Raw genomic sequence first — 10,063 nt, 5'->3', positions numbered from 1 at the left:
GCATTAGGCCTCTTATGAGCCTAAAGTGCTCGATTGGCCACAGTTTAAGTGAGTGTGAACACTTAAGGCCATGTATATAAGTGAATATCTCTCATAATACAATATACTCTCCCATTATAAAATAGAGTCTTTCTCTTGCTAATCTTCTTGCTAATCTCTCTCTCTAATGCATGCTAGTAAGTGTGTGTGGAGGTGAGAGGAGGGATGAGTACCCGTAGTGCAATGCAACGCTCGCGAGAGGGTGCAGTGGAATTGCTTCTCAAGGAGTTGTAGAGCTTGGAAACCTCAACGATTATGAGCTCACAGCCATTGGAAAGATCCTCACGAGACGATTGTAGTTCACCAAGTAATCTCTTGTTGGATGTGTTGCAAAGGGGGGTTAGGGTGAGCCATAAATAATAGGCAATCCTTGCATCATTTTTAGCTTGATACATAACTTCTAAAGTGTTTCTAGTAAGCATGGATGTTCTATAAGAGAGGATGTATGGAGCAATAGGCCTTTTAATTGATAAGGTAATTAATGCAAAATCTTGAGCATCATGTGAATCCTATCTTCAATAGTAATTTGAGGAACTTATTGTTGGATCTATTGGCCTTGACCCCTTTGAGAAGTAGCAGAAGAAATTGCACCAGAGGGGGTTGTCACCCCACCACTGACATGTCCCCATAGGCCTTTTGCAACTACGACATTTCTGACCATAAAACTCCATAGGGAGTAATTTGACCCATCCAATTTATCCTCTTTGGAGAAAATCAGGCAATTAGAGAAGTAAACAATTGCTCTGTCCATGATTGCTTAGTTGAGCAATTGGTTAAACTTGCAATTTTATGTAGTGTGATTGTACTGTTGAGCAATTAGAAAATTATAAATGATTGCAGATTTTATATGCCACATGTTGCACTGTAGTGGAGCAATGAAAAACGATTTTATATGCCACATGTTGCACTGTAGTGGAGCGATGAAAAACGACAAAATCCTTGACGGATCTCACGAAAATTATCAACTGTTGATGAAAATGGACACTGTAATCAATGAAACTATAGTTGCTCCACTGCACAATTGCACTATAGTTAACTATTATGTGTAGTTGCCGAATGTAGAGTGTGTTTACTTAACTGTATGTCATAGTCTACAGTCAAATGGAAACCACCAAACAAGCTGTTATAGAGCTTATTGTGTGAGCTGCTTACACACAAGGTGCTCCATAATAGTAGTTGAAAACTTCAAGCAAAAATTGAATGACACCTCCTAAGCTCCACTCAATACTGAAATCTATAAGAGAGCAATAAGCTATGGAAAGATTTTAAAGTTGTGTAGCTTAAAAACAAACCAAAGAAACAAACAATGAAGAACTTGGCTCTGATATACCACTGTAGCTTTGACGAAAGCAAAGCTATAGACACTTACTCATCAATATTCACAGATTAAAGAGAACACAAGGGAGAGAGAGAGTGTGTAGAAGGCTAGTTCACATGGAGCAATAGCTCAAGGTACAATAAAGTACAAAAAATGAATAGAAACACTAAACTAAGGAATGAACAAAGCTGTAAACACTTACTCACTCAATGTTCATAGATTAACGAGAACACAAGGGAGAGAGAGAGTGGTAGAAGGATAGTTCACATGGAGAAATAGCTCAAGGTACAGTGAAGTATAAAAAATGAACAGCAACCCTGAATTGAGGATAAGGTTGCTTATATATTAGCTAACTGTAGTGCCTATTCACACTTGGATGGCCATGGGAAAAAACCTAATGAGACAAAAGTGTGCATGGCATAAGTACATGACCTCACAATGTGTAGTACTGAGGCCCAAAGATAAGTGGGATCACCAAGGGTGAAGAAGGCACATGAGACAAGTGGGATCACCAAGGGAGAAGAAGAGGGTTCAACTTTTGGCCATAAGAAGGCCCAGTTAGACAAGTGGGATCACCAAGGGCGAAGAAGAGGATTCAACTTGGCCACTCCCTTTTTGACACCAAAAGTATGAAATGACTAACTCGTGGAGGTGATCCTCTTGGGCTAGAAAAGGAAAGTGAAAAACCATAATGGAATTGGTTAAGCTCTTATCAAGGTTTAGAGTCTAACATGGTGGGCATAACTAGGGTAGACCCTAACCCCAACAAGACAGAGTTGCCCTAGAAATAGTGATTAGAAGAGGAAGTGCTAGATGTACTTTCCTTAGAGGATTAGGATAGCCTCTAGCTACATTGGCCACACCACTCTATAAGAGTCCACTCCGGTGGATCTAGAGAGCGAGTGCAAATGATCCCTCCAAACAAGAGAGAGAAGAGTCCACTCCTATGGACCTAGAGCTAGAGCAAGTGTAAGTGAACTCTCCAAACAAGAGAGAGGAGCTCGTAGTGTAAGGATTAGGGAATAGTTGATACAAGATATCCAGTAGTGGATGCAAGAGTAGGATTAGGGAATAGTTGATACAAGATATGCAGTAGTGGATGCAAGAGTAGGAAGGGTACATAAGGTAGAGTTAAGGTAGCATGTGTGTGACAATATTGTGGTGTGGTATGGCTATAGGTAGAACACATCATGTACTCCAAGGGTGATTATGAAATATTGTTTATGCATGGATAATGTGTGTAGTCTCTATCTTGTATAGTTATAGAGTTTTTTGTGTATTAAGTGAGGGAGTGGTGAACGGAGTGAGAGAAGCACTACTACTTGAGGGAATGAATGAAGCAACAGAAGCACAACTACTTGAAAGAGAACCCAGTGCCACAAAAAGGAAGCCTACTTGGAGAAAAGGATTCAAGAAGTTCCAATCCACAAGCAAAAAAGAGGAGAGTGAATCCTTGGCTAGATATACTTCCAATGAGCTTCATGTACCCACACAACCTTGATGGAGTGACATGGTGTGGCCAAGATAAGGGTGGAGTCATCCACACATTCAACCATGTTTATTTTGGCTATGTGTATGTTTGATTGGGCATCCCAAATGCATTTATATGGAGAAAGGAGGAACATCCCGTTTTTTGGTTTACAAAATTAAAAATAAGTATAGTAATGAAGATGTTGATGTGCCCTCATGCATTCTCTTCCCCCCCCATATTGTTGAATTAGATAATGTATGGATCTTCATAATTTACAATGAGAGGTGTATATCCATGGTGTATATGGCAGTATTTATGTGACATGGTATACATTATTCATTTGCTAGCAATGGGTGGACATGGTGTGTCTATGGTGGTCATTGTGTACTCAATGGACATGGTTTCCCCATTCTGAATTAAGTTACCATCACATACATGAAAGTGGAGTGTGCCAACGTGTCATGCTACCAACATGCCCCTCTTTCATGCTTGTTCCATGACTGAAGATCATATGCATCTGCTCTTTTTTTTCAATAGAAATATTGGTGATCTGACCCTCAAACAAGTAGGTTTATGGTGGTGGTCATACATTATTATGCTTCCACAAGTCTCTTGTGGGGTTATCTAATGTGGTGTTTTTATTATGGATCAATAGTCATCTATGTAAATCAAGAAGCATCAAAATTTTTCTTTATAGGCATGGCTTGTTATTTATGACATGGCAAAAACAAAACAGAAGGGAAAGAAACAAAAGAACTACAGGTTTCTTCTTCACTCATCTCACAACCTCAAAGTCCTTCCTTAGAGGACCAGGCTCACACTTTAGATGTGGGTGCACTTAGGGTTATTTCTAAAGGGTGAGGAACCCTAGGAAAATGATTTTGATTTTGATAGTGTTATTAGGGTGGTGATGATAAAAAAACATAATACATGTGACATTACTCAAAGTTCCCTAAGATACCTCTTTGTATATTGCTTTTCTTAGCTATACCAAATCTTGTGTAGAAACATTATTGCATTGAAGTTTAGGGCTATGTACATAAGAAAGGTGCATCCATTGTTTTTTAAATCACATCCATTTGTTTAAAGACATCAATTGAATGAGGAGTTGTGGAATTATTATGCCCCACTTCAATGATGATAATTATCATTGGGAACTTAATTTCTACCCACACCTGCTACAAACTATAATTTTTGTTTGGTCACTCCAGTGTCACACACTTTAGTTGCTTTACACAATGGTTCATTCTCTTAGCCCCACTTTCCCACACACAAGCAAGATGACTAGGGACACAATTTACACAATAAGAGACATGCTCCTCTTTCTCTTACACATGAGTTATCCACTAAGAGTAACTTTGAATATGCATAATATCTGACCACATATAACAATATTAAAGTTGCCTGACCACATAAAAAGACTTCTCACTTTTATACATGACCCTTGACCTGACCCCATCATATCAAAAGACACATCACTTTTATACCTGACCTTGTGTTTATACTTAGCTTGACTATCATATAAAAAGAATAAACCAAAGACACTTATAAGATTAGACTTTCTTACATGGAATTGAGAGCTGAAACTCTTCACTAAAGCTTTTTGGCTTCCTAACAAGGCACACCAAAACTTATCAAAAAACTATCTATGTACAAGATGTGTGAACCCCAAAATGGTGTTAACACATGCCCCTCCTCTCCTTGGAAGATAGATGGCTTTGATTTTGTGGTCTTCTGAAAGACCTCTATATCCTATTCTATATATTTCTTATGACTCAATGGAAGTAGTAGGGATATCCAAAAGGTGGTGTCACACATCTTCTCAAAGGTTGTGAGGTCGTGTGTTGATAAGGGCCTTTGAAATAATGTAATATGCCTTTTGCATCAGATCCCATGTTGAGGTTGAAGAGTTCAAGTTGGGTAGCATTCATGCTCATAGTATTCCTTGGGTTGAATGATAGTAAGGTAATGACCTTGAAGAACTTGCATGCTAAATCTTGCATTTTCTTACATTATTCACATCTATATTCCATATGCTCCTTTATTTTCCTTTATGTGTCAAACTTTGATGGCTCAAAGAATGAAAAGTTACAAAATACATGTGGGTATCTTTCTCTCATTGCATATATATAAGATGGCTGGTAGTGGTTATAATATTGCTTTAGCCATAAGTGTCTTTCTCCATTATGTTGATCCTCCCAGCTAACTCTTCAGGCACTACTTCTTCAATGACATTAGATTGATTTGTATAGCCGTCTCTTATCTCTTTTGGATGGATGTTGTTTTTTCTCCACTTTTTGTAGATTTCCCATACCAATATTATGACAGCTTATAAATGTAGCTGCTTCTCAATAACTACCTACTACCACATATCCTTAGGGTCTTCAAGACGTATAAACTCCTCTAGATTTAACATGGGTGGCTTTGGATGCATTAAGTGCAGTAATTCTTGAATTGGATCAAGGATCCCTTATGGGAGAAGAAAGAGGATCGTGAAGTGTTCACTACTTTATACTACGATCTTGGGGTCAGATTTTCGTTCCAGGCATGTTTTGGGGGCTGTTCGCACAATTTTTTAGTTGATTGTAGACATCTTCGAGGACCAAATTTTGTACTGTTCTTCATTAGATTCTAGAGTAGTATTATCAAATCCACTATAGACGGCTGTGTAGATACACATGAAAGCATCATCAGACACTCACTACACCGGACCTTGTCTATGAGCTACACCTCAACGATATTGATCTCTATAGGAAATCCTCTTCAGCATGTATTCCATGGGCATATGCTTGAAATTGTGTACATGTGTTGAGATTGGTGGGGGCAATTGCAAAGCATCGCGTATTAGCTCCTTTATGATGAGGACCTACTCAGTGGTGCCATCTAACTTTGTTACTGTACCTCTGTTGGTGGCTTTGTCATATGATTTCAAATACTTTGCACATAAGTTTGTGTTGAGAGTGCGGGGGAGGATCTCTTCCATTCGTCCAAGTCCCACCTTCTCCAGCTTGTTTTTGACCTATGTATCCTCCAATATCTGCAAACACTCTGGGATGTGGTACTGGAGCATGATCTTTCCGTGAGCTGTTTATATGTCTTGCTAATCACAGAGCTCTGGAACTTCTATGCATATGGCCCAAGATAGCTAAGCTTGGTGCTGTGTGATGCTCTCTTCTTTCTTTCCATTGGTGACCATGTGGTACTGGCCTAAGCGATGACCGGATTCCCTTCTACTTCTGAGTCTGATGTAGCGGAGGAGGTCATCTGTAACATTGAAAAGAGTCTCAGTCATAATGACTGGTAGGAGCTCGTGGTCCTCCTTTTTTTGTTTTTGTTTTTCTTTTGTGTGGTGTGTGTTCTGATGTGAAGAGTGTTAGTGGGGTAAGCAATAAAGGGTGTGTGTGGGAATGAGTTCTAATTTGTGAAGGTGCAGGCTGTGAAATAACGGTGCATGAGAGGTTAATATGTGAGATGTTAGTACGTGAATTGTTAAGCCGTGAGAGGCTTAGCGGGTGAGATGCTTAAGCCGTGAGAGGCTTAACGCGTGAGATGCTTAAGCTGTGAGAGGCTTAGCACGTGAGATGCTTAAGCTGTGAGAGGCTTAGCATGTGAGATAGCAATTTCTTATTTCATGAAACAGCAAAATTGGGGTGTCATGATTATCAGTGTGGGAGAAGGAGTGTTAGTGATGTATGTGTGGTGAACAACAAATTTTAAGTGCTCGGTGCAAAGTTATCCCACCCGAGGGGTTAGTGTGGACTCCGTGAAATAGCAGACTGCTATTTCACGGGTTAAGAGCTCATGCCATTGTGAGGTGATTTGGGGGGAGATGTTACATTCTTGCATGCAAATGATTTGAAAAACAAGAAGGGGAAGGAACATATGCAATCTATTAAGGAGATCTGTAATTGATTAAGAATAGGAATACTGAAATGTGTTCCAATCTTTATCCACGATGCTTTTATTCATACGAATGAAACAAGCGAAGGTGGATAATGTTCTCCTACCTAAGATCGATGGTTGAAAGCAAGGCAAAAGGGATGAACATTGACGCGAACGCAACCCAGTAGGCGATGAAGACCAATGCAAGACGATGAAGATCAAGAGCAAGAAGATCACATGGAGGAGGTTGAGGAAAAATGCACAAAAAGGGAAAGAAGAAGTATTTATGATTCAACCGTCGGTCCCAATGGGGGCTAGCTTAAATGGGTATGACACGTGTCCGCCGCTTGCAATTGGTGGAGGACTTGTGACTGTTTCACGATGTGAACTGCTAGAGTCAGTTCACGACATGAACCTTTTTGAAGTGTTTCACGACGTGAGACATTTTTGAGCGTTTCATAGTGTTGATCCATTATGCATGTAAATTTTGATACCCTATGGCTTCCTATATGCTCAAACACTCAAGGCCACACATTATGCATTCAGAGGAGGAGGAGAGTACACGTGAAACAAATGAACATGTTTTACAAGTGGGTCCATAATACTTTTTGAGTTTGCTTCCATTGATGTATTCTTCCATTTCTACTCCCTCAATGGTTTCAATTTGGACTGACCCCTAAGAGGGATAATTTTGGACACTCTAAAAGGTCCTAACCCTCTATATTTGAGTTTCTTTTTATTGGTGCTTTCCTAGACCATAAATGGGGGACAAGGTCCCCCATTTCCAATTCCTTGTGTTTTAGGTTATGGTCAAACTTATGTTTTCTTCGTAGTTTCTCAACGATAAGCCCATGTGATGCAATTAGCCTGGTTTCATCAAGTTTTTATAAATCAACCAATCTCTTGGCTAATGCATTTTTCAGTAAGCTTTTCCTGTACTGCAATTTGCAGGCTTGAAACTAAGAACTCCATTGGCATTATCGCATCAATGCCATAAGCTAGACGGAATGGGGTATATCTCGTCATCGCTACGATGCACAATAAACCCATGGAGCTGCAGTTAGAGCTTGTGTTCCCAATCTGTGCTACTGGCTTCTAAGGTTTTAGTCAAGATAGCACATAAAATCTTGTTTTGGTTCTCTCTGCTTGACCATTTGCTTGTGGATAATAAGGTAATGATTTGCATGTCCTACAAGGAATCTTGTATAAGTAAGTGTTCAATCACCTCAATTATGAAATGTGAACCCTAGTCACTAACTAATTCAAGTGGGCAGCCAAATCTAGAAATGACTTGTTCATATAAGAACTTGGTTGTGGTTTGAGCATCGGCTCGTTTAGAGGCTCTCACCTCTGCCTACTTTGTGAAATAATCTGTGGCCACGATCACATATCGGGCTTGTGTGACAGATGTGTTGTTGGACTAATGGGTCCAATAGAATCAATCCCCCATTTCTCAAAGGGTTGTCTTACAATTATAGGGGTGAGTGGCATCCTATCTTTTTGTTGTTAAATAGCAAATCTCTAACATTCCTTGCATCTTTTCACAAACTCTATGGTGTTCTCGAATAACGTAGGCCACCATAGTCCTGCGTAGCTTCTCCAGTGAAATGTCCTTTGGCTATTCCCAAGTGTGCTTCTTCCAATATCATGACAAATTCATCTTCTCACACACTTCTTCATAAGATATCATCCTTACCTAGCTTATATAATTCTCTAACAATCAATTGATAAGGTGCGGCCAGCTTAATAAGTTCACGCATTTTATCCTTGTTCAAAGGTCGATCTTGTGAAAAACTATAAACTAGATAGTTTAAAATCTCCTTACTCCACTCAGGCACCATGTCAAGTTGAAACAGATAAGTATCTGGGAGGTCATCATCAATGCTTCCAGTTGTAGATTCTCTGTTTGCAATTCTAGATAGATGGTCGGCCAACACATGTTGTGTCCCTTTTCTGATTGTAACCGTAAAGTTGAATTCCAAGAGTAAAAGTAAACAGCGTGTGGTGCAAGGCTTGTTCATAATAGGGCCTAATGGTCCACAAAGAATACAAATTTGTTTGCCTGTAAGTAATGTCAATATTTCTTTACAACATAAACCATGGCCAACTCTTCACTCTCCATAGAGGTGTATTTTCTCTCTGCATAGATTAGTTGACAACTTGCAAAGCAAACTGGGTAATCTAATTTGAATTCCCCAGGTTGTGCCAATATGCATCCTATCTCAAAATTCGATGCATCGATGTGCACATGGAATACAAGGTCCCTGTTGGGTGGTCGTAGAATAGGTGCACTTGCCAGTTCTTTCTTCAACTTATCGTATGCTTCTTGGCATTCCTCAATCCATTCAAAGATAATGAGTAGTCTATACAATGGTCTGGCGATTTTAGCATTGAATATGATGAAGCATCGAAATACCCAACGTGGCCCATAAACCTCTGTACACCTTTGTAGTTGGTTGGTGGGAGTAATTCCAAGATCAATTTTACCTTGCTCTCATCTGTGGAAATATCGTTTTTAGACACAATGTACCCTAAGACTTCAACGTGCTTAACCCAGAATTGACACTTCAAAGGGTTTACAGATAAACGATATAATCGACATCGCTCAAACACCTTTCTCAAGCAAGCCAAATGTTCAATCCAGCGTGAGTGTGCACACAGATCATCAATGAATACCTCCATCCAGTTTCGCAAGTAGTCCTTGAAGGCCATGCACAACATCAATTATTGGAAGGTTGCTGGGGCATCGGGGTGAGGCCAAAAGGCATAACCTTATATAAGCATATGTTCCCCACATTGTATTGAAGGCCAGCACAAAATACAACATACTCTCCCATTGTGCAATAGAGTCTTGCTCTTGCTAATCTCTCACCCTAATGCATGCTAGTGAGTGTGTGTGAATGATGTGAGGTGAGAGGAGGGACGAGTACTCGTAGTGTAACGCGGCGGTGTGACAACGCTTGCGGGAGGTACGGTGGAATTGTTTCTCAAGGAGTTGTAGAGCTTGGAGACCTCAAGGGTTACGGGTCGGCCATTGGAAAGATCCTCAACGACAATTGTGGTTCCCCAGGTAATCTCTTGTTGGGTGTGTTTCAAGAGGGATTAGGGTGAGCCTTAACATTTTTGGTGCCACTATCAGGGAGCCATCCCTTGGCTTTTTCCATCGTTTTTCCTCTAATCTACGCATTACCCATTTCCCATTATTTTGATTGATAGTTTCCCACAAAAAATATGTAGATTTGATAGAGATTTGTGTGTGTGATTTTGTGAGAAATAGCTCTCTTGTTTGTTTTGTACAGAATACTTTTTTTTGCTCAATTTCTTGTTTTTGTTTGTTGTTGTTAATAAAGCTT

The sequence above is a fragment of the Cibotium barometz genome, chromosome 57, assembly GCF_041138505.1.
Source record: "Cibotium barometz isolate CiBa-2024 chromosome 57, ASM4113850v1, whole genome shotgun sequence".
In the NCBI taxonomy this organism is placed as follows: Eukaryota; Viridiplantae; Streptophyta; class Polypodiopsida; order Cyatheales; family Cibotiaceae; genus Cibotium; species Cibotium barometz.
The sequence above is the reverse complement of the archived record's forward strand: the minus strand, read 5'-3'. Positions refer to the sequence as shown.